This window comes from Mauremys reevesii, linkage group 11 (assembly GCF_016161935.1).
Source record: "Mauremys reevesii isolate NIE-2019 linkage group 11, ASM1616193v1, whole genome shotgun sequence".
Taxonomy (NCBI): Eukaryota; Metazoa; Chordata; order Testudines; family Geoemydidae; genus Mauremys; species Mauremys reevesii.
In genome coordinates, this window is record NC_052633.1 from 21,341,857 (window position 1) to 21,366,899 (window position 25,043).

The 25,043-nt window shown below is 41.2% G+C and overlaps 1 protein-coding gene across 1 annotated transcript in view; it reads left to right on the plus strand.

The window, feature by feature from the left end:
• TYW5 (tRNA-yW synthesizing protein 5) overlaps positions 1-25,043 on the plus strand; it is a 124,644-nt gene continuing 99,601 nt past the window's right edge. Inside the window, exons 1-2 of the mRNA XM_039493686.1 lie at positions 1-74; positions 240-282. The gene's annotated coding sequence lies outside the window, so the exon portion shown is untranslated. The remainder of the gene's footprint in view (positions 75-239; positions 283-25,043) is intronic.

Below are 25,043 nucleotides of genomic sequence, written 5' to 3' on the forward strand. Positions count from 1 at the left end.
CATCCTGTTAGGGGCTGAACAAACACGCAGATAGACACCGTCTGCCGGCATCCATAGATTCTGCTCCCAGATAGGTAGGTAGTAATGTGCAGAGGAGCTACGGCACCTCAGACACTATAGCTCAGAATAAATGAGGATGTTATGATCTGAACTGCCCAGGGATATGAGGCTCCAGCACTGTGCACAGATGGGCAAATGCTCCACTGAGATCATGATGTATCTGTTGTTCTCCTCTTCAGGGTCCATGCCACAACCTGTTTCCCTTCTGAGCTGCTACTAAAGGTAATCAACAATTTTTAAAATGTTTTCCTGATGAATAATGATGATCTTTTTTCTAAAACAAACATTTTTGTGAAAAAATTTAGTTTTTACAACATAAATCTCCTGGTTTTTTTTAACAACAAATGAAAACCAAAATGTTTTCAGAGTTTTGTTTTGTCTTCTGCCCCTACCATTTTGCAGTAAAGGGATGAAGGAGAAAAGAAAGGGAGAGGTGGGGGAAAGCCAATTCAGGAAATTGAAACATTTTCATTTTGGGTTTCAACAAAAAATCCACCAGATTTTCATGGCAAAAAATCTGAAACTTTTTGAGCAAATAAAAATTAAAAAATATTTCCCCAAACATATTTACCACTTTTCAACCAGCTCTAGCTGCTACCACTTGCAACCTTTCTCCTCCCTCTTAAGCATATACATCATTTTCTTCTATTAGTATTTCTTTATATTAGTATTCCTCCTTCCAGTCACAGTGATTGGCCTAATGATTTGGCCTATCATTATTTGATACAGTTTACATCATGGACATTTAAAAAAATAATTTGAAAATATGGAATGAAGATTGAAAAATACTCTGACCTATTCAACAGTGTTGCAATGAGCAAAATGACACAAGTCACAGTTACACAAGTCACAGTTACTACATGAATCTTCTTGCGAATATTCTTTGCAAACTCTCAGAAAGAAACGCAAACATTTACAGCAAGTTTTCCATGGCTAAATATTTTAAAATACTTTCTAAAAAATTGAGTCAGGAATTCTTAGTCCAAATTTTTGTAAAGACAGGGTTAAAGTTATAATGAGTAAATATCTATTAAATTAAAACATCAGAATGTTGTAGATATAAGTTAACAAACACTTGATTTACATTCTTTAAACTCTCAGAGAAAGAAAAAAACAACACATTTACAAGTTTTCCATGCTAAATATTTTAAAATACTTTCTAAAAAATTGAGTCAGGAATTCTTAGACCAAATTTTTGTAAAGACAGGGTTAAAGTTATAATGAGTAAATATCTATTAAATTAAAACATCAGAATGTTGTAGATATAAGTTAACAAACACTTGATTTTCCCACTTAGAGCCAGAAAACCTCCCACATCTTCATAAACAGTTGGGTTTATAGTACCTATTATAGTGTCTATTCCACAATGAATCAAAGCCCCAATCAGTCTCATCTGCCTTGTACAATATCTACTGATTGGAAGAGTCCGCATATTTGAAAAATTATGGCATGAATTAGGTACTTGGTTATTTTATGTTGCATCATGGGCAGGGATAATGGATTAGAATTACTTTGCTTTTGGAACCTTAACTATGAATTTTCTGATCTTCATTCACATTGGTTTCTTTCTTTGATCAATAACTTCAAATTTCCATGGTTTTCATTAGTGTTCGACTGATGACGTTTTAGTTTAACTGACATTTATTTACATCCTGAACTATACCTTTATGGCGATTTTTGTCTGGGAATTCTGGAAATAATTTTGAAATACAAGAGAATTGTTCATTATGCTTATAAAACAAGGATTATGCTCACCTGCTGGCAGAGGAGAATACATGTGAATCTTGAGTTTGGTACTGGTTTTGTGGGACCCAGTGGGTAACATGTGAGATGAAAGGCTCCAAAGGCTTTACAAATTATATTTGGATGTGGGAGAGTGAAGAGAAAGAGAATGTGGGAAAGTGAAACGGGAACCTGCTGTTTAGTTCATGCATAAACTATCCATTCAGCCAAAGGTCACTCTATTTTCCCATTAATTTAAAGGATCACATATGAAGTGCAATTTAAAAATAAAAATACAGTCAGTCCTGTTTTAGGTTTGTGGTAGCCTTACAGGAGTGAAATAAAGGCTGAGATGGGATATAATTCTAAACCTCTATTTCGATTTGTCTCTAACTTTCTAACAGAAAAAGATCTTTGAAGATAATTTTTTATGCATAATCTTAATTGTAAAGTCATTTTTTGGTGAAAGTTACATACAAATCCATTTGGCCACTTTTGATGCACTTTCCAAGAAAAAAAGTTTTACACCTTCTTGTGAGAGTTCAGAGAATGAGGTATTTGCACTTCTGGAAAATTTTGCTAACTTTTTTATGGCTTGTAATAGCTCAGAACTGTTTAGTCTAGATACTACACATTTTATTTTCATCTGCTGGTCTTGGTGAGGACTGGAGTCTTTGGGCAGTTTTAGTGGTGAGCTGTTTAGTTATTAAATACAACTGATGCAAACATTAAAGATGCTGAAGAGTTAAAAAGGTACAAATGGAACAGATGCTTTGGGAAGCCTATAGGTGGACACAAAAGTTGATGTGAGAAAATTGCCATGTACAGCAACTGACAGAATGGGAAAGTAGAAAGAACAATAAACATTCTGTATGGAGCACCAGCAATGGCTGTTTCAAACCATTCTTCAGGAAACCAGGAACCATTCATACAAAGACTGGCCCAAACATCTGCCAATTGAGGTCTTTGGTTTTCACTTTTATTTAAAAAAAAATTACCAACACCTAGGAACTCATCACTAAACTATATATCACAGACTACACAAATTTGTTGACAGTCGTTTGTGTTTTTTAGAAGCACCCTATTATCCTTTTTATTTTGTAGTAAATTTAGAAATTAATATTGACTGGTTCTTTGCCAGGCTGCACATAGAGACCGTGTCTTCTGTAAAAGGAAACGGTTACTTTGGGTCCAGTTCTCATGTTCTGTACATATGAAAACATAAACTTTATGGGGAGTCATGTAGGGATAGTTCTGTTTCCTCCACGGAATCTGTCATTTATAAAGCTATGTGATAAGCAGCAATATTTACATACTCTCTGTTGAAAGACAGAATCAGGAGTCCATGAGTGGAAAAGATAGTCCAGTCGTTAGGGTACTAGCCTAGGACTCCGGAGGCCTGCGTTAAGTCCTTGCTTCACTGCAGGCTTCCTGAGTGACTTTGGACAAGTTAGTCTCTGTGTGCCTTGGTGCCCTTCTGTAAAATGGGGATAATAGCATTGCCCTACCTCACTGGGTGTTATGCATATTGTGAGATGCTCAGATACTACAGTAATGGGGGATATATTGGTACCTTAAATAGACAGACTCTAAAGCAACTGTAGTTCTCCAAGTCATGTGGATTCTGAGCTACAGTAGAGAACATAGGCAGCCAGGTAAAGCAGGAAAAGCACCTCCCTCTGGGCTGCCTCTTCTGTGTTGTGTCTTTTGAGAGACAGCCTCTGAATCCATTAGTAGCTAGAAGTGCAGAAAAAATGCAAATGTAATGGTCAGTAAAATGCTCCATGCACATAAAAGATCATTGCTCTTGCACAGCTATACAAAGTGAGGATGGAAAGGATACAGGGGGTGTCTCTTGTGTAGGGAGCAGCCAAAAGCCAGCTGCTGGCACTCTTTCAGAACAAGGTGTGGGAAGTGTTAACACTGCCAGCAATGCTACCTGGCCGAAAACAGGTCTGGGAGTGGGTGAGGTTATGATTGTGGCTGGCAATCCCAGGCAACTGGTGATACAGTAACTTAAAGCTGCTCTTCCAAAATGGAGATATAACCTCCACCATCCTTCATTAGCAGGGATTTAATCTGTGAGTTTGAGCACCAAAAGAGCAGAGCTCTACCATGTGAGCTGAAGGAGTATTTCCATTAGCTGATTGCAGTAGTAGGTTTTTATCCACAATTTGAACTAGACACTACATAGGGACACAATCTACTTAGTCACTACTTGCAGGCAAGCTTTCCCCAGCACCTCAGAAGCATTTTTCCTTTCTCTGCACTATAGTCAAAACACATCTGCTCACTGCGAGGGCACATCTCTGTGCTCTAAAGGGGACTCAGCCCGTAATGACTTTCATGGTACAAGATCAGGGAAATAAGCGCAACAGAACCCTCCATCTTCATAATAAACCACTCTTTTCTGGTGTTAGTAGGTAAGGCTCTGTAAGACTCAGTCGTTTGGCCATAGAGGGACTTGCATGCACTTTTCCCTATTTTGTTTTGCTTGGATTTGTGCACCTCTTGCATCTTACTCTGAGTGTTGTGGTCAAATGAAGATCTGAACAAAATTCATCCAAACACTTCTTGGCTTTTAACATCATTTCACCTTTAAACTATGCAAATCCACCAAAACTATTTCTGACCAACATCATCCCACAACTCAGGTAGGCTTTGGTATTTGCAAGCTTTTGAGCGAACTTGACCTGAGTTTCAGAATTGGTTATGAAAGTTTTCTGCACCTCTGTTAAAATCTCTAATTTATTCATCACTACATTCTTGGGTATTTTTTCAAGTCTTGTTCCTCTTTTCCCCTAAAGTGAATTTAGTGTTAGTGCCCAAATAGCTCCATTGGAAGATGGACTGAAACCAAAACATCAGATCAAGGGAAGTTCAAATACAGATTTGGATCCAAACTTTGTGGTTTGGGCTGATCTCTTATGGAAACTATCTAAAAAGTTCCTTATGTATTCATTGAGCAGATACCAGAAAGGGAGCAAAAATACTTCCACACAGTTTTGTCCATGTGCCTTATATCTGTTCTGGGAGGAATGCTTTAGCAACAAAGTGGTGCTTCAGTCTTCCCATTGTCATTTTTTCTGAAACTGCTAACAAAGCTGGCATTTACAAAAGTGGTTTCTGTGTTTACATTGGCTGGTAATCAGTTGAGAGATGGCAATTTACTTTACAGTAACCTGCAATGGAGTCAAACTAGGCATCTTGAGGTGAAAGACACCATATTGATGCCTAATCACCTGAGCCATCCATTCTCCCTTGAATATTGATTCTGATCTCTAAGTGGTCTATTTTCATTTTGAATTTGTGCATATGTAAGTTTAACTTTCATTAACTTTAGTGGGAGTTAAACTTATGTAGCAAGGGGAGGTCTGAATCAGGGACTGCACTCAAGAGCTATGTTCGCATCCAGATCCTAACCTATCTTCTTTACAAGAGATCATGAGTGTAAAATAACCCTGGCCAAATGAGTATGGGGAACAGATGAGAACAGCAAACCTAAGAATGGTTTTGGAGGTTGCTTTGAAAATCTAGAAATTAACATGAAACTTGTCTGAAAAGCATTATAAATATTTCAAGACAGAGGTGACACATTTGCTGGCAATCTGGGTACTGGAATCAGGAATCTGGCAGCTGAGGTTATGCTGTTGATATAGTGGATGTGTTATGCTTCTGAGAGAGTGCTTGAAAAGAGGTTGGTTGACAGGCAGAAAAAGCTGTTATCAAGTGGAAAACAGTGGATACAGTGACCAGCGTTTCATTGTCATTACAAGATGGGCAAGGAGTAAAGAAATGGCAAAGATTAGATAATATGAATAACTAGAAAAAACAGAAAATGACCAAAAGCAAGGACAAAGAGATGCTGCTAAACTAAAGTTTGGTCAATAAATGACTATTTCAGAAAATAAGGAAGTGGTGTGGTTCAGATTACTCAGAGCCCAGTCCGGGTAGGTACTGAACAAAACTTCATTTTGTCTATTTAGGGATACCCATGGTCCCCTACACTATAGTAGCTGAGCGCCTCCCAAACATACATATATTTATTCTTACAACACCCTTGTGAGGTAGAGAAACATTACTGTACTGAATTAGCGACTTGCTGCAGGTCACATGGGAAGTCTGTGGCACAGCTAGGGATGGATTGTGGATCTCAAGAGACCCATCCTCACGGCAACTAGTAAGGGAGTGATGTTGAGAGTTAGGCCTTACCTACACCCAAATTTGCATTGGTTTAAATAAATTGGTTTAAACCTTCACCTCTTCCTCCTGGGGAGGAATAAATGTGGAACATAAGAATGCCATTTTCTGAGGATAATTGCACTTTAAGGGCCTGATTTTGCCCTTTATAGCACAACATGCAAATAGAGGATCAAGTAAAACTTAGGGCAAGCAGTTGCTGGAGAAAAGTTATACAAAATCCAGCAAGTCTCCTATGTTGCCACTGCCAACATAGAAGTGCAGGGATATATATGCTGCTGCTGCCCACAGAGATGGTGTCTAATGAGGGGTGGGCATGGGAAAGTGAAAAGAAGTTGTAGTCATCATGGTAAAGTGTAGTAGCGCAGCATGTGATGTACAGCTGTGTATATACCTAGTATATTGGAAAGTATGAACCCCACAGCATGTGCAAGAGAAGGCTGCTAAGGCATCAGAATTACATTGTCTGGTCATCCTGTCACTTTAGATTCAGTATGATGTATTTGGAGAGTAAAGAGCTGAGAGAGGTAAATTTAAAGAAGAATTATGTGATTTGAGTGAGTGATGGTGGCATCAGGATCAGTCACAGCAGGCACCCTTTGCAGACCAACATGTTTGGAGGCTCACATCCTATGAAATTAGCCCCCTTAACGCCCCCACTTACAGAAGCTGTACATGTGAAACAATGGCCATAAGGTTTCCCATCATGCTTAAGCAGACACGACCATCTGGAGGTAGAGGAGCGCTCGGTAGGTTTGGGGGGAATAAGTAGCTGAGGGTAGAGGGGTGCTCAGGTAGACTGGCTGCATGGGGGGACACTGTGAGGAATCAGGGAGGCCAGGAGACTGAGAGGAGATGGGACGCAGGAGGAAAAGAAAGCAATATGTAGCAGGGAAGTAGTGGGACTGGAGGAAGCCCCCGACAGGGATAGCATGAAGCCACTGAGGGAGAAAGCTAGCTGCTAGCTGATGGGTCATGAGCAGACGCAAGGCAAGGGCGGGTCATGGAGGAAACTGCATAAGGCAGGAGAATTTGCTGGAAGATAGGAAGTGGGAAATCCTTGTCTCCTCTCGTCTCACTAGCTTGGAGGGTAGATTCTCAGCTCTAGGTAGTTTCAGACCCTTGACTAGGCTGTGAGGACTTTGGCTCCATGAGGCAGCAACAGAGAACTCAGCATGATATGCTCACACTCACTCCTGGTGTGGTAGGAGGAGCTGACCAAGCATTGGCCAAAATCTACCTCCCTGTGGAGTCTTCCTGGCATATTTTTTGTAACTTCCTCTGTAGGACACCAGCCCACTGCATCATAGATGTGTTGCTCAGTCACCATAAGCTTGAAAACCTCTGTGGCATATGTGACTGTCTTGCCACAGTTAGCTTGGAATAGCATGTCCCTTTGTCATTCAGGAATCTCCAGGATTGTTATGTCCTCCAGAATGCGGAATGTCTGAAAAGACTGAGAAACCTTCAGTAGTAAACCATGACCCTTCAGGCTAAAAAGGTCTACAATTTTTAAACATATAGCATATGTAAATTTCACCTACCATTGTGTGTGCACTCTTTTCACTCTGCTTAACTCAGCTGTGTTGACGAAGCTCCTGGGAACTGAAGTGTTCCTCTGAGAATATAATGAAGCTGAATTATGCAAAATATCATATTTTGGCCTTGAGATTCCACGGGCACTTTTCTCTGAGGATGCACTGAACCTTTTATAAAGTACTGGGACAACAATGTACTACTTGATGTCTGCTTTCATGCCCTTCCCCCTCTGCAGCCCAGCCACACACCAGCAGGAACCTGGGATTCCGAACTGTCATGGAGCAGTCAAACAGGAAATGCTTCCATGATGAACTTGTGGTGGACATCTAGTACAAGCCAACAAGCCAGTACAATACCAAAGGGGAAAGGGTTCATGGCAAGTGGAAAGGCACAGACAGGCTACAGAGCACCAGGAGTGAATTGCAGGAAAACCCTGGCATCATGAACTTTTCCAGTGCAGCCCACTTTGGTGTCCATAGATCAGGCTCTGTGGGTCACAAGGGCCTGTGTAATAATGGAGTAGTACCTTTTGCGGTTCATGTGCTCCTTGAGCAGGGCAAACTGTGTGCACGTGATTCCCATCAGTGGCCCCAGAGAAGTTTGGAAACCCCATTCTCTCAAACCAGCTGTTTTGAACACCAAAACATACAGCATAGATTTCAAGATGACATGTCTCGGTAACAATAAACAATACGCTCTGAAAAGCAGCCAACTGTAGTGCAAAAAACCTTGTCCAGTTCAACATTAATAATTAAATCTAGAAATAAAAAAAACTAAAAGAACTTCTTTAGCATGCAACCTACTACAATAATAAAATAAATTATCAATTTTTACTATCGATTTGCAGTAGACAAAACATGATTCACTTAATGTTTGTAGCATGCTGGGGAGGAGAATGGCTAAGTATTTTATTATTAAACATAGTAAACTCACTAACATACATTGTGGCACCACTGAACTTACAGATAGTTTTAGGTTAGGGATCATTTACTTGTCATGCCAGTAAACAAATATTGCTCAGGTCATTTAGGAAATGTTGTTCCCTGTGACTAACATCCACCAGCAAATTACACAGGCCTGCTATTTATGAACACTTAGGTACTATTATGTCCTGCACAGTTTTGCCTGTCTCCACACTAATCCTTAAGGGGTGTTTTGTTTTTTTAAACATCTATTTTGAGTTTAATTCAAGTTGGCTGTAGTGCTACGCTGCTGACAGCATGGCAGTGGGTAGCAGCTGATCGTTACCAAACCTGTGCTGTAACGTAGTGTACTTATGTAGTACTTACTGCTACTCACATATGCCAACTTGAATTGACTAAAAAAATGTATTGTCACTTCAATTTCTTTATTGTCAAAATGTGGAATGGAGGGGCCATAATGAACCTTCTTTCTGACTTTTGCATGTCAACAAAATCTTCAAACAATGGAAGGAAAAGCAAGAATGGCAACATATAGGCAGACAGCTAGACTGCAGTGCGTTCTGCAGCATGATGATCTGTTCTTTCACTTCTTCTCTCATCTGAAGAATCACCCACGAACACTGCATGCTGCATGCTGTGTCTGCTAAATCTATCTATAACATTCTTTTTTTTTTTTTACAGATCCAGACTAACACGGCTACCCCTCTGATAATGGAAGGAAAATCTGTTGTGGACAAGTAAATGCTATGTATAATTGCTAAATATTGGTGGAAAGTGGTCTTCCCTCTTCTGCCCCTACACCCATTTACAGTTTATTTTCACTATCATGCAATAATGCAAATAAACTTCTTTTCTTTTTTTAAACAAAAAAAATCTCTAGAGGTGAAGTCTGGGGAAGCTTGGCTCTGGATCTAAACTTGGCATCTAAAGCCACATCTACTCTTTTTGTTTGTTTGTTTGTTTTTAAGAATTTGCTTCTAATGGAGCTCTTGAAATGAGGGGCAAAGTCCAGAGAAAGAGGCTGGAGGACTTTATTAGTATTCTCAAGACCCTGTCTTGAAGTTTAAATGTTAAATGGGAAGTGTGACATTTCCAGAACTCTTTGTGGGTTCAGTTGTACTTGAATCTGAATCAGAGTTCCTCTGTGTTCATCTTGCCTATCAGAATTAAAAGGCCACAGCATGGATGCTGTATGCTTTGTATACACCCCCATCTGTAAACTGCATAAAGTACACATTCTGCAGGCATGCTGCTGTGTATTTGCGTTTCTGCACGCAACAGCTGTGAATTATGGATTACAAGCTTGAGAAAGTCTAATATCAGAATTTCAGTCCTAGAATACTGAATTGTAATGAAATGGCTGGCAACCAGTTGTGAATTTTAAGCAAACTATGTAAAATAATCAACTGTATCTTAAGGAAAGAAGCCCCAAATCAGATATTTTAAGTGCTGTTAAGATTTCTTATCTAGCCCTATTAGGGAATACACTCTATATTCAAAATAAAAATCAAATTCTAGGTTGGTAATTCAAGGTCAAGCAAAACTTAATGCTAGGGTTTATTCCAAGAAAACCACCAATTAGCTAAAATCACATTATCAAAATGTTGTGATTTAACGGAATAGAAGATGCACTCTGGACAAGTAAGATGAATGCTGACAATTTCCCAGGGTGTGGGTTTAGTAAGATATCATTTGTCACACTCAGCAGTGCTATTCCAGAATTATGCCGAGATCAAAACCCCGATTGGAATCTATCAAACCAATAACTGCAGTTAGCCAAGTGACTGAGCAGTTGTGACAACAAAGCTTGCTGTGGGTACTGTGCTATGAAATGAATATGTGAAGCTGCTGCCAGTGTGTGAAAAGCCCTGGGACAAGAGACTAGCAGCATGGTAAGTGCAAACAACAATAGCACAGGAATAATATAAAAAGTTTAGGAAGTGAAATTAACAGGCCATTAACAGACATTTATTTCTGAATAAGACACATTCAAGTAACATTTAGGTCTACTGCTTGTGATTTAAACACTCAAAACATATGCAGGGTAGTTTAGATATCTGCTCATCTAATCTCATGGAAGCTCAGTCCAGCTCCCACTGAATTCAAAGGAGCCTTGTCCTCACTGAGAGATATTCACAATTCTCCCATTGTTGGTCTAGCATAGACCTAACAGAAGCACTGGGTTCTTTATTATTATTATTTGCATGCTGGTAATGCTGAGGGGCTGCAGCCAGGAATCAGTGTGTTGGACACTGTACAAACACATATTAAATAGAAACTCCCTGCCCGCAAAAGTTGACATGGTGGTAGGTAAAAACACTTATCCTGGGTCTACACTAGTGATTAGATCATTGCTTTCCCCCATGGAGCTACACTGGTGTTAAACCAACTGGGGGACAACAGCTTGGATTCTCAGTAGGGAAGCAGCCTGGTGTTTTTGTGTCTTATGCTCTTATGTCAGTGGAAGTAGGTTCTAACTTACAGCCACCTAAAAAGAACTTTATCCTTCCTAGCATCAAGCCTTAATCTCCTCATTCAGGCAAGTCATCCTATTGAAGTCTTCAATGTTCTTGAAATCCTGTAATGTTGTTTGTCTCATTGTTGTCTTCTTCATCTTTCCTACATGCTTTTAACTCTTGATCTTCATTCTGCAGGATTTTTGGCTCTTCTGTACCTTTGTTATCATCTAAATATAGTAGCACTTCAGACTCTCTCTCACTACTGTAACTTTGGCTGCCATTAATTGATCCTGAATGCAGTTATACCTCACTAGCATTCTAATCAGCTTTGGTAGATTATGCTTTTAATTAGTTCTTTAATATTTCTTCATTCTCATTTGCAGTGATGATGATGCATTGTAAGAACCCTTCACGTGTCATTGTGGTTGCATCTTGAAAGAAAAAAAGGCTTGCAAATGGTTTGGGTATGAAAAATCTACCTAACTTATCATAAATCATGTTTTTATCCTCTTCAGCTGAACTAGTGGATATGTTTATGTGTTTTTCCGATTGGAATAATACATCACAAGTTACTTTTCTATTGGGGCAGGGATTTGATAATCCCCCCCCCCCCACTGAATCCACTCTCTACAGTGTTCTGCACAAATTGTAAATCTCTAGATCTGTCAGATCTCTATCCAACAGTGCTGTGGGCCTGGTTCTCAACTGATTTGTCCCGGTATAGTTATTTAAACCTTAAAGTGAGTGTTATCAGGGTGAGGAAATTGATGGACCAAACTACTTATCTTCCATCATCCCATTGTTTTCAGGATTTGACCCACTGAACATAAAGAGCTCTGAATAGTGCTAAGTATTATTGAGTCAAATCTTGAGGAGCTCTCTCGCTTGTTTCTCAGTGTTTATTCAGACAAGCTCCCACTGACACAGAGGACTGAATAAAAACAGAGTAAGGACCTCAGAATTTGGCCCATTTTTAATAATGATTTGAAGTATCTATTACGTTTAATACTCTCTGACATCCTATGCTCTTACCTAATTAAATATCATTCTAATTAACGTTATCTTTTGTGTTAAAGATGGGCAATTTATTGCCTGCCAACCTGTGTATCTGACAGATTATTTGTAAAAAACCTCCTTATAGAAACACCTGGTTCATTAAATTTTCACTGGTAGCTATATTGCCTGTCAGTTCTTTACTGTTTGGATTTAACAATAATTAGAATGATCACTGCTGCAGACATTACCACTGTGAAAAGCACATATCTCTAGGGCAGTGTTTCCCAAACTTGGGATGCCACTTGTGTAGGGAAAGTCCCTGGTGGGCCAGGCCGGTTTGTGTACCTGCCGCATCCGCAGGTCCGGCCACCACTTCCAGCAGCTCCCATTGGCCTGGAGCGGCGAACCACGGCCAGTGGGAGCCGCGATTGGCCGGAACTGCAGATGCGGCAGGTAAACAAACCGGCCAGGCCCGCTAGGGGCTTTCCCTACACAAGCGGTGTTCCAAGTTTGGGAAACACTGCCCTAGGGTATCAATTATGCCTAAAATTATGCTTCATTTTTGTTTAAGACATTATTGAGATGTGTTTTCACATCACATCAGACATATGGTACTGCCATTAAATACGCTGGCAAATAGTTCAGAGCAGTGGGGCAATGTATTCATGGTAATAAGGCCAATATTCACATATAGAATTCTGAATCTTTTTAATTTTTACCCATGCTAGTGTATATGAGTACAGTATATATGTTTGAGTTCAGGGCTTGTGAGATCAGCAGGGTTTCTTTTTTGACATTACCTAAAATAGTTTTTCATGAGGAAGACATAGAAGGTGAAATCCTAGCCCCGTTGATATCAGTGGCCAAAATAACTTTGTCCCTGGCTTGGTGGAGATGCCTTGGATCAAGTGCTTAATGTTACAGGGATCAGCCCTGCAAAGTGCTGAACATTCTGACCCTGATCCAGCAAAACATTTCAGTATGTTTTTAATTTTAAGCGTGTGAACAGTTTTACATGCGTAATTGCCTTGATGGTTCCAGACCAGAGTGCTCAGCACCTTGAAGGATCGAGTCCTTAAGTCAGAACCTTTTGGAATAATGAGGAAAAAATTACAGCTGGGACTGGAACTAGGCAGGACTAATTTTTGCAGTGTTGGGTTGGTTTTGCTGTGAGGTGGCTACAGTTTGAGTGTGCACAAGCCTAAACTATGCTATGTTTACTAACCATCTCTGTTCAAAGCCATATTCTGTATGGATATTGGGCCAAATCCTGGAGATCTTACTCATTCTATTTAGGCAAAGTCCTCATGAACTTTAGGGAATGTCTATATTGCAGTTGGGAGGTGTGATTGCAGCACATGTAGACATACCCAAGTTAGTTTTGGCCTAGCTAAATTCTAGTCCCTCAGCCTTTCCAGGACCATGGATACATACTTGAGCAGCCGCAGCCTGTGGTGTCTTGACTTCACTGCTACTGTTACTTGAGATAGCTTTGCTCTAGCTAGATCTAAGCTTAATGAGGCATGTCTACACATGCTGCAACCACACCTCCTGAGTAATAACTGCAGGATTTGGACTACTGTACATTAAACAGACGAGGATAACTTATTGTGTCTGTGTCCACTCTTGTAAAAAAGGAAATAATCTAACTCCTAGGGTGAAATCTTGGCCCCACTGAAGCCAATGGTGAAATGCCCATTGACTTCAAGAGGGCAGGATTTCACTTCTAGAGTCCAAAGCTTCCTGACTGTTCAGAAGTTGTGACCATGTTGAATCACTGCCTTTTGCATAGTTTCTTGGGACACGGGTTGAGGGATATACAGAAGTGTGAGGACCAGAGCTTCCTGCTGAATCATTCTGGCTGTTGAAAAAGAATAAATAATGGGGAGAGGAAGTCAACTCTTCAAGCTAATACTAATCTCTGTGTGCATCTAGTATTCAAATAAAAAGAGTTATAACTGCAGGGTAGTCCAGGTTCTAGGAAGGGAAACTAACATACTGTGTTTGGCTGTTCCTTAGAAGCCCAGGAACCAAATAACTTAATATGTGTTTAAAGTATGTTCCTAATATGATTTCCCCATTTTTCTAACTATAAAGTGCAACCTCAATATAGTAGGAATGTTTTGGGCCCCATTTAGAAATGTATTCATTGAGAAAAAGAGTTCCTTTAATGAGAGAATTTACTGGAAACAAACAAGACATCTTTAAAAATCAAAGTTATTTAAATCAAATGAAGAGTTGCTTTCAGCAGCTTATCCTTACGCCCAGGTTTGAATGAAAGCAACCCACATCAGTTTAATGTTCTTTCCAGTTACAAAGTCTCAGCCCTGGCAGTCTTTTCCTCTACTTTACCAAGAACTGCCAGAAACGAAAGACATTTCCCATTTGCTGTCTGAAAACTGCAAACGAGAAATCGTGTGTCACTCAGCTCTCATGTCTGAAGCACTGGCACAGTAGAGCAAAATATTTTAATGCCTCCTTCATTTCTGACCTATGTAGTCAGTACTGCCAATGCCAAAGGCCCACCAAAACCACAAAAATACTCATGATTTTTAAGCCAATCTTGTTTCTTTTTAATTTGCCTTCTCGTTTGTGAATCTTTAAAGTACATTTGGGTCACATTTTCAAGCTTTTCTCTGCAACCATGAGGGATAGAAAGTTTTTTCTTTTTTTTTTCTTTCTTTTTTAATAGATCAAAACTGAGTTTCTCATCTAGTTTAGGTGCTGGAACTTTAAGGAAAATGCCAAATATTGCAAGGATCCCAATAAAATTGTAAGAATTGACAATAATATTAACTTCCATTAAAAAAACCCAATTGTGTTAAAACTGCTTTGCGAACACATTGCAAAGTCAAGTTCTCAAAAGTTAGGAAAAACGAAATTATAATGCGACCTTAATACAAGTGTTGCTACTATTCCACCTGTAACAATTGCAAGAATCAGATTTTATTGACTACAGAAATATGGCAATCTACACAGAATACTAATCAGAATAATTCTGCTATTACTTTGTCATTAAGAATAACCTCACTACTTAATAAGAAAAGAGAGCTGTTAGTTGTGTTCATCAACATCACTCCACTTCATTTTCTATCAGCATTTCTATTACAATCCCCTAATTCCAATTACTTCATAATTCAAGTTTTATACTAAACTTTCACAAAATCCTATACTCTGTTTTACATGTGAATGAAAAGAAAGAACACAAATTAATCAGTGTCATAAAACTAAGGCAATGGAAAAGGGAGATGTTGCACTGGAATATCAAAGTGCAAAGATTAGCCTTCTAAGTGACAGCGTTGCCAGCATACCTCTCCTTGCAGATGCTGTTTCCTGTTCTACTTGTATCACTTAGATCAGTGGTCCCCAACCTTTTCGTCTGGCGGGCACCAGACGAAGGACCGTGGCGGCGGTCGAGCATCCGCTGAAATGCTGCCGAATTTCGGTGGCGACGCCTCTCGATGACGTTGCTCGACCGCCGGCCAGGGCTCGGGCGCATTTAGATGACCCCGCGGGCACCGCATTTGGGACCCCTGACTTAGACTTTAAGCAGTTTGGGGTAGGGAATCTGTCTATTTATTTTCTGTAATGTGACTTGCACATATATGGAATCAGATTAATAGTTTTGGTTTGAGTAATTTTGGAATCAGCTGACTTGTTTCATTTACTGGTAGCTGCTTCTCAAGGAAAACAATCTCCTGGCTAAATTCCCAAACATCATCAAGTCAATGGAAGCTGATTCCTTTTGAACATTCATTTTTTGATCATTCACACAATTATGTAAGTGGAGGGGGGGCACATTTTGTAAATCCAAATATGTATATATTATTAGAGCTGGTCAAACTTCTCCAAATTTTTGATTTTTCAATGAAATTTTTTATCAAAATTTTGAGATATGATTGGAAAAACAGGATGATTTTTGTACAAATATGCTATGAAGGAGTCATCTTGTTTTTTAACCAGCTATGGGACTGGTCAAAATTTTCTGAATTTTGAAATTCAATGAAAAATTTTCTCAAAATGTTAACAATAAAAGGGAAAATGTTTTGCAAACATATGTGAAATGTGTTCTCATTTTTTATCAGCTCTAATTATAATATAAAATTTTTCTTCTAGCAGCAAATGTTATCTCTGTGTAAAATATAAGGTATATATAATGGGCCAAATTCACCTTCTGTAGCTCTGTAGAAATAAACAACAGTTTTAGCTGTGCATGTCTCTTCATGATGATGACGATGTCTGAAAAACAACTTTGAGTATAGAGTTTTGGGAAACAAGAGTTACTAAGTATTTTCCCACAGAGCTGTATTTCAGAGAGTTACTATTGTGACTCAATAGCTTCCATGATAAAACTAATTTTGACTCCCCCCCCTCCTTAACTACTTTTAACTGTTAAGTATTTAGGGTAGGATCCACAAAAGTACTTAGGTGCCTAAACCCCAGAATTAGGCACCCAAGTCTTTAATTTAGGTGCATAAGTCCCAGTTTTGGCTCCACTGTGATTCACAAACTCCTGCTGAACCCTGTAGGCGCCTAAACTCACTCGGCACCTAATTTTTCAGGGTAAAAGTTCCCTCAGCATCTACATTTCTGCCCTTGAGGATATGCATTGCTGCCTCCCTCTAAGCATCTAGATGCCTTTCTCTCCCTCTGGCAGAGAGAGTGGAGTTGAAACTGGGTCTCCCACATCTCAGGTAAATGCTGTAACCACTGGGCTAAAAGTAATAAGGTGGGCACCTCCTCCTCTAACCATTTTTGTGTGGGTGGAGACAGGCGCCTAACTTATTCCTGCAGGAAACAGTGTAAGCACCTAAGTTTCCTGACTCCAAGAGAGGGATTCCCATTTGGGGATCGCAAGCAGGGATATATGCATCCCTGTGGCCCAGACATAGTTTCCTATCTTGGTAAGAGGGATGGGGCTTAGCACCCAAAATCTCTGATCAGCAAAGTACTTAAGCACATGCCTAACCTTAAGCAGATGAGTAGCTCAAGTAAAATAAATGCTTAGAGTTAGGCATGGGCTTATTTTCTTCGCTGGATTGGGGCCAGGGTGAGGACTGAGGAAAATCTGAGTGAGAACTTGGGGAGTTGGCTAGCTCATCTGCTCATTCCGTTATGGGGCCAGCTGCAAAGTTCAGATCCACATCCAGTTCCAAAGTCTGAGGGTCCTGAGACACGAGAGAAAAGCTTGAGACAAATCCCCAAGTACATACAAAGGATGAATCATCTGCATATCTTCTGCCACTGGAACTGGTTGCAATTCCAGTGAAGAGAAAGGGCTGTGAATGCTAGAAAATTTCTTGTAGTGACCTAGCCTAGATTGCAAACCTCATATTTTGAAGTCTTCAGTTGAGCTTCCTTTCCCCATAAGTGATATAGGAAACTGTGATGCTTCCCAGGGATACCCAGGGTTGTGAATCACCTGACAGCCACTTGCCTTTAAAGTGAGGAAGTCTTGTCTGTGCTGGCTGTGGATCAACTCCCTGAAGCCATCAGCTTTTGACAAAACAAGCGCTGCCTTCCAGGCCTCCGCAGGCCTCGCTCTGTCTGTACAGGTTGGTATAGGCATGCACCAACCCCCAAGTCTTCTGTGTATCCCCTAGAACTTTCAGATTTACTGCTTCCAAAGGAAGAGGACACACCAGCTTACTAGTTTTAATGCAGGATCACCTCTCTGCATAACACACCGCCCTTAGATAGATTTATAGTGAAAACAAGAGTAAGTTCATTATCAAAAAACAGAGGTTCAAATGACAGTAAGAATATCAGAAAGAAATGGTTACATATAAAACAAAATCATAACAGGCTTTCTAGAGCAGTGGTTCTCAACCTATTTATCACTCGGCCCACAATGTGTTACCTAGGTCGCAGGTTGAGAACCACAGTGACCCCCAAGCTCCCCCACAGATCCCTATGCCCAGTGCCCTGGCCCCTGCCCACAGACCCCTCCCCAGAGCGGGACCAGGAATGGACCCCAGGCACAGGGCCACTCGGCAGCCCTGACCCTGGGCACCGCCACAGGGCAGGGCAGCCTGGATCCCGTCGTGTGACATGGCAGCCCAGACCCCGTCATGTGGCAGGGCAGCCCTGACCCCAGACCCCTCCATGCGGCAGGGAAGCCCCAAACCTGGACCCTGCCACACTGCAAAGTAGGGCAGCCCAGACCCTGCCGTGCCGGCCTGGTGGCAGGGCAGCCTGGCAGCCCCGATTCTGGACCCCACTATGCTGGGCAGAGCAGCCTGGGCTCTGGACACCACTGTGCCAGGTGGTAGGGCAGCCCCCACCCTCATAGGCCCAGCAGCCTTTAGCACATAGCTGGGCTTCAGCTGTGTGCTAATTGGGCCGCATGCATCCCATGGGTTGAGAACCACTGTTCTAGAGACTAATCTTAATTCACAAGACATCCCCTGTCTTTTACAGGACAACTTACCCTAAGTCCTTTTCCCAAAAAAGTTTATTGTTTTTACTCACTACAGGATAACTTCTGCAGTTTCTGTTTTTTCCTACAGCACTTGTAATTTATTCATTAGCACTGGATTCAATATGCAAATAGACTTACGTTGTGAGATACACAATAAACAATGGTCAACCAGGGAGATAAGTGCCTCATACCTCCTCCTGTCTGGAGAAGTCTGTCTAGAGGAACGTTACTTCTGAGTGACCCTGCCTTTAACTACAAGGCCTTAAGACGTAACTCCTTACACATTTATCTGCACATACTATTCACAATGATTATGATGACCAGTGTGACGCATGCTTTCAGCAGAGATCTTACATGACTGCTTTTGGGGAACCGCTGGGATCCTTTCAGGGCTGCCCAGAGGATTCAGGGGGCCTGGAACAGGGGTGGGTCTTTGGCAGCAATTCAGCGGTGGGTCTCTCTCAGAGGGAAGGACCCGCCGCTGAATTGTTGCCGAAGAATGAAGTGGCGGCAGTAGAGCTGCCGCCAATCGTGTCTTTTTTTTCCCCCCTGCCGCTTGCAGTGGCGCTTGTACTCACCGGGCGGCGCTCCGAGGCTTCAGCAGCACTTCAGCAGCGGGTCTTCACTTGCTCCGAGTCTTCCGCCACAGTGAAGGACCCCCCGCCAAAGACCTGGAGCAAGTGAAGGGCCCGCCACGGAAGTGCTACTGAAAACCCGGAGCAGCTCGCAGGGCCCCTGTGGGGCTCGGGGCCTGAGGCAAATTGCCCCACTTCCCCCCCCCCACGGGCGGCCTTGGATCCTTGTAACTCTGTGTACCCCTGTACCCTCTGCCAGTGGGCATCAAGAGATCCTAGGGTTGTGGTCATCATGAGTTTCATTGTTTCTCCTCACTTATTACAAAATAGAGGCCCAGTCCTGCAAACAGTGCTGGCTTCAGTCCCTAATTCAGGTCAGCACTTAAACTCATGCTTAAAATTAAGCATGTGCTTAAGTCTCATTATTTCAATGGAATTTAAGCATGTGCTTAAGTGTTTTCTTGAATATCGATGCTTTCCTGAATTGGGAATTTAGGATTTGACTCTGCAACGTGCCGTGTGTTCTCTGGCACTAATCCAGCAAACATGTGCTTAACTTTAAGCATTTGAATAAATCCCATTGAGGCCTCCCTACCCCCCAACCCCCTCCCACCGAGTTACGGACATGCTTAAGTGCCTTGCAGGATTAGTGCCAGTGTGTTCGGCATCTCACAAGACAAAACTCTCAAATCCCATACCACCTAAGGAATCTCAGGATAGTTAACCTATACTCAATAGTGATTGATTGCGATGTGGCTAATCATGACAGTAAACAGAAGAGCCAGTAGTGTTTGAATTCACTAGGACTAATCAGCATAGCAAACACTGCTCTAGGACTGGCCCTAGGTCTGGTCTTCATTTAACTCATTCTGAGTATCCCTTAGTGCAGTGTAGTAGCTACCTCAGAGTTTTAGGGGGACACCCCAGCCTTAAAATAAAACCATTTGATACTACTAAACAGAACAGATGTGTCCCACAATGATCAATTCAGTTCTACATATGCTGCAGAAATGAATCATCCATATAAAAAGAAATTAAGAGAATCCACAAACATGGAAAGACTAATAAAAATTGATTCATTGACTGCAAGTATACATCACTTCAGTACAAGAAGTAAAGTAATTTAGTATGAACCAACTGGGATTTATTTACACCATGACACGGACGTGATTGGGATTATTTTATTTAATGCTAGCATTGTAGAAATATATATTTATACTGTTAGGTTAATATTTTGGCATAAAAAAGAGCTGTGCTTTTTTTTGAGGGTGAGGGAGGGAAGTGAGAAACAGATTAACAACCTTTTAAATGCTAGGAAGCTGAAAAGTAGTGCATCTGTTTCACCATTATCCTGTACATAATACTCTCAAAGAAATCCAGGCTAAAAGATTCAATATCTTAGATTTCATTCCAGCAAATGCCTTTGAGCTACTAATGTAGGTCACATACATTTGGCATCCTGTGCAGGTTTCCAGCTGTCAGCTGAATACAGAAAATGGTGGAATGTGTTCAATTCCACAGCACTTTGGAGAGTGCATTTCACAGTAGAACTATGCGTTGCCAACTTTTAAAGAATGATTCAGACTCTCCCATTCCTAGGCTGTTTATCTGAGCAGTTGCTTTTGCTGGCTGGCTGGCTGATAAAAAGTAAAGTTTCTTCCTAACCCTTCTAGTTTGTGGATGGCACATATCCTGAAGAAAGTGGGATTCATGTTCTGATTTTTAAAATACTATGTAATGTATCCATTGATGTCCTCATTAGTCATCTAAATATCAAGTCATTTTAAAATCCTACTCTGCTCTTGGCCTTAATACCTTGTGGCAATGAATTCCACAAATTATATTTGTGAAAGCATATTTCCTTTTATTAATTTAAATTTGTTGCATTTCAATTGCATTGGATGTTTCCTTGTTTTGAATTTAGAGTAAGGTAAAGAGCAGTACCTGATTTGCCTTCCTTCAGTTTTCATTATTTCCAGTGGGGGTGGATAAGAGTAAACAGATGAAGCTCTAGTTCTTACACTCCTTGGACATTAATTTTTAGAGCAGTGTGGGTTCTACATGAACAGTAATTGGCTGGCTTTCATTTAAGTAGCCTGATAGACACAATGTAGGAGTGTCTGTCCCTGTGCCTGTGCCTGTGCTAGATTGCGCTAGATATATGGTCACACTGGAGTGGTGTTGATATTATTTCCAGGAAAACAAGGTTTATTTGCAATGTAACTTCTCACATCCAATATGTGTTATAGAGCCTGTTTGTGGTGACACTGTGGTTGAGAATTTTCAAAGTTTCGTTTACTTTCAAGTGTTTCTCTCTCAGCTGCACAGTAACAGTAAATTGGTAGATAAGAAGAGCGCTTCCCATTTGAGTAAAGTTTGTGCAATCATTCTTCAGAGTTACACATACTTAATCAAAAGATTTTTCGATAAAACCCCCCTGAAGAATAGCTTGCTTAGCAAAACTACTTTGCACTTCTATAGAATCTTTCCTCTGTAGATCTCACTATGAATATCAGGTCTTGCAACATGCCCATTAGATAGGCATTATCTCTGTTTTACTGATGGAGAAACTGAGGCATGGTAAGGTGAATTGCCCAAGTTCACATAGCAAGCCAGTGGTACAGCCAGGAATAGAACCCAGGAATCCTGGTCCCATGTTCTAACCACTAAACTACACTTTTTCACAGAAAATGTGGCTGTGTTATTTCTTTAGAATTTTAATACTGTATTGAACATGCAGATTAATGATAAGGAAGCATTTTAGAAGAAGTGAGTGTTGAAGAGGGATTTGAAGGAAAGAATCCAGGAACTTGGGCCTAGATTAATTTAAATGGGATTTAGGTGCCTAAATACCTTTGAGGAGTTGGTCCTTTGCGCTTAAGGAGGAGACATTTCCAAGCACAGGGGGCAACGTGAGTGAAGATATGAACTAGATCGTAGGAGGCAGACAGACGGAGCGGTAAGGAAAGAGCAGTTTGGAGGAGCTTCGCGAGTAGATGGGAGAATAAGTAACACGTAGCAGGCTGCCCAATGTCAGAGATTTTGGTTACAAATAACCCAACAGCCCATCGAAATCATCTGAGGTTTCTAGTCATCTGCGGTGTCTCAGAAAAGATTTTCTCTTCTGTAAATTGTTCTTTTCAGAAAAAAATGAAGTAATATAACTACACAAAGGAAGGGGATTTGCCAAAGGGGATTATTTATTAAAGGTGCATTGGTGATCTTGGTCCAGTTCCAGGGGGTGTGCTTCCACAACACAATTGGCCCCTTTGTTGGCATCCTGCACAGAGGCTGAGAATTGAATGACCTGCTCATCTCACCTTTTGAGATGGGGTTCTTCCCAAGCAGGATGAAGACAGATTAGCCAGGCAGAGTGGCGAAATTTGCACAGCCCCTGTCCAGGGTATGTCAATCCTGGGGCTAATTAGAGGGCTTCATTTTCCAGCACTGTCAACCTTGTACCTTTAATGAGTGCTGAATCCACTTTCAAAGGTTTTCAAAACTTGATTTAAAAACACAATTGGGGGATTTGTTCTGCTCACTGTTACTCTCAAAGTCAACATTGTGTAAAATACCAGGCCTTGGGCCAGCTGTTGGATTCTTTCTTCCTACTAGTCTGGGATGGAAAACCCGAGCATAATTTGCTAAGTGATCCCTCCAAGGACAGGGGACTTCCAGTTCCTCAGCACTATCTGTACTGTACATGCAACACTGTACTTGGTGCTTTAAATTGAGGTGGGAATAGAGGTCATTGAGCCACACCCCACTCGTCACTGTTATAAAAAGGGGAAGTTGTATGGTGCAGTCCTGGAACACTCCTCCTTGTGGCATGGCACTGCAATCCCCCTGCCTCACTTTCCCTCCTGGCTGAGATTCCCCAATAAAATAACTCACAGCCACGAGTGTTTAAAAATAACATTCCCCCTCCTGGGGGCCTAATTTATTCAGGCCTCTTAACATACAGCTGCTTTGACCCACCCATGCACAACCTTTTCCTGCAAAGAGACGTTTGTGTCCCAGTTCTCCTTTGCTGAAGAGCTTTGAGTCCCAATTCCCTCTTAGCCAGGCAGCTCTGCCATCCCACCCTGTCCCCTGGCCCTCTCAGGAGAGTTCTTCCCACCCCGCCTGCCCTCACATCCTTTCCTAGTCCTCATAAATGATGTTAACTGCAGCACTGTTCTTTACCTGATGAGCATCTTTAGTCATCTGGCTGAGACAAGCTGGAAGTGTCTGCTGATCCTTCCCTGGATCACCTATCCTTAGGGGGGCCGTGCCTTGGAACTGGGATGGCTGACCCTGGGCCCCACTGCTCCTAAAGGGGACAGACAGGTCACCCTATTAGCGGAAAAAATGAGAAAAAGTTGGAGTAAATATTGCCATAGTGGGTGCTGTCCTGTACCACCATTGTATTGTAGGACTCTCAAAAGGGCTCCCTCCCTCACAATCCTCATGTAGATATTTCACCTTGCTTTAGATTTCTCCATTTTTTTCTGTTAGTAAATCAAAGGCCCAACCTGGCATACCCTGCATGCACATTGAAGTAGCAGCCAGAGGCCTAATCAGGGATCAGAGACCCTTTGTACTAGGTGCTGTAAAAAATAAAGAGTAAAAAAAAGAGTCCCTAGTCCTCCGTTCTGACAGTCTAGCATTATGATAAACAGCCTGATAGACTCTCCAGCACACAGGCTTTTCAGTATTCCTGACATGCCAGTCCTCAGTTGTGTCTGGGAAAGAATTGAGTCAGAAATAAAGTCTACACCAGTGAAAGCACACACCTTTCCTCCAGATTAACTATTCTGTTCTCAAATATACAAGATTTGATCAACGAGTGTAGCAAAGGGCTCCCTACCCACCTTAAATGTTGGTAACCCAAACAGGATGGCAATCCATTGCTTCTCATGTGTATTGCAAGTCTCTCTCTTAGGCTTTGAACATTTGTTTGTACTTGTCTTGAATAGTTAATATTTAATTCCTGTTGGTCTGATTTCTCTCTGTTATTTTTGGCTCTTTATGCCTCTTATTTTCTGGAAGCCTTTTCACTGTCCTGTAGAGCTTTCAGGACTTCCAGACTTTAGTGTACACAACTTCATTCAAGATTTAAAATTCAGGGGAGAGACAGTCTAGACACTTCTTATTTGTGAAGTGTAAGTGTGCTCATTTTTTCCACGACATTTGATGAACGGGACGCGAGCAAGTGAATTAGCCATGTTTTTACACAGTGATTCCCCATTAATCAAGATTAGCAATTCATGAGTTCAGGATAAGCCTGTTTTTGTTCAAGCTGATCTTTCACCTTCCTGTTTAGAAGTTGAATTAAAGAAAAATTACTTGCATTATGCCACTTGTGACAGTGTGTGAGCTGATTAGATTGTAGAGTACTGATTAGTTTGAGGCAGTCCTAGCAGATAACTATGAATTATAATAGGATATGCAGATAAGCCTGTAGTGATATCTTATGGCCTGGAACCAAATGAACATTTTTTTAAAAAAATTCAAATTACAGACTTTCTTAATTGTAACTTATAATAGATTGGGTACATGGCAGTATCTGAATGATTATGCAAATCTCTCCTCACATCCAAACAACTCACATAATAGAAATCATAGAAACATAGGACTGGAAGGGACCGCGAGAAGTCATCTAGGTCTGATCTACACTACAAACTTAGGTCAACATAAGCCGTGTTAAGTCAATCTAATAATGTATGTGTCTACACTACCAAGTCCTTTCCGCCGATCTAAGTGGCCTGTAAAGTCAACTTCTGTACTCCACCTCCACAAGAGGCATAGCGCTTGATTCAGCATCCACGGGTCAACATGGGGATAGTGTAGACACTGCATTGTGTAATTCAAATGTATTGGCCTCCAGGAAGTGTCCCACAGTGCTCTGCTGTGACCGCTCTGGAGAGCACTTTCAGCTGCACTGGGCATCAGCCAGGTACACAGGAAACAACCACGCCCCTGTTAAAGCCCCAGGAACTTTTGAATTTTCATTTCCTGTTTCATCAGCGTGGAGAGCTGGCCAGCACAGCTGATCATGGAGGCTCAAGGCCACAAACGCGCTCCAGCTTGGAGTACACAGGAGGTGGTGGATCTTATTGCTGTGTGGGGAGAAGAGTCTGTGCAGGCACAGCTCTGATCCAGCAGA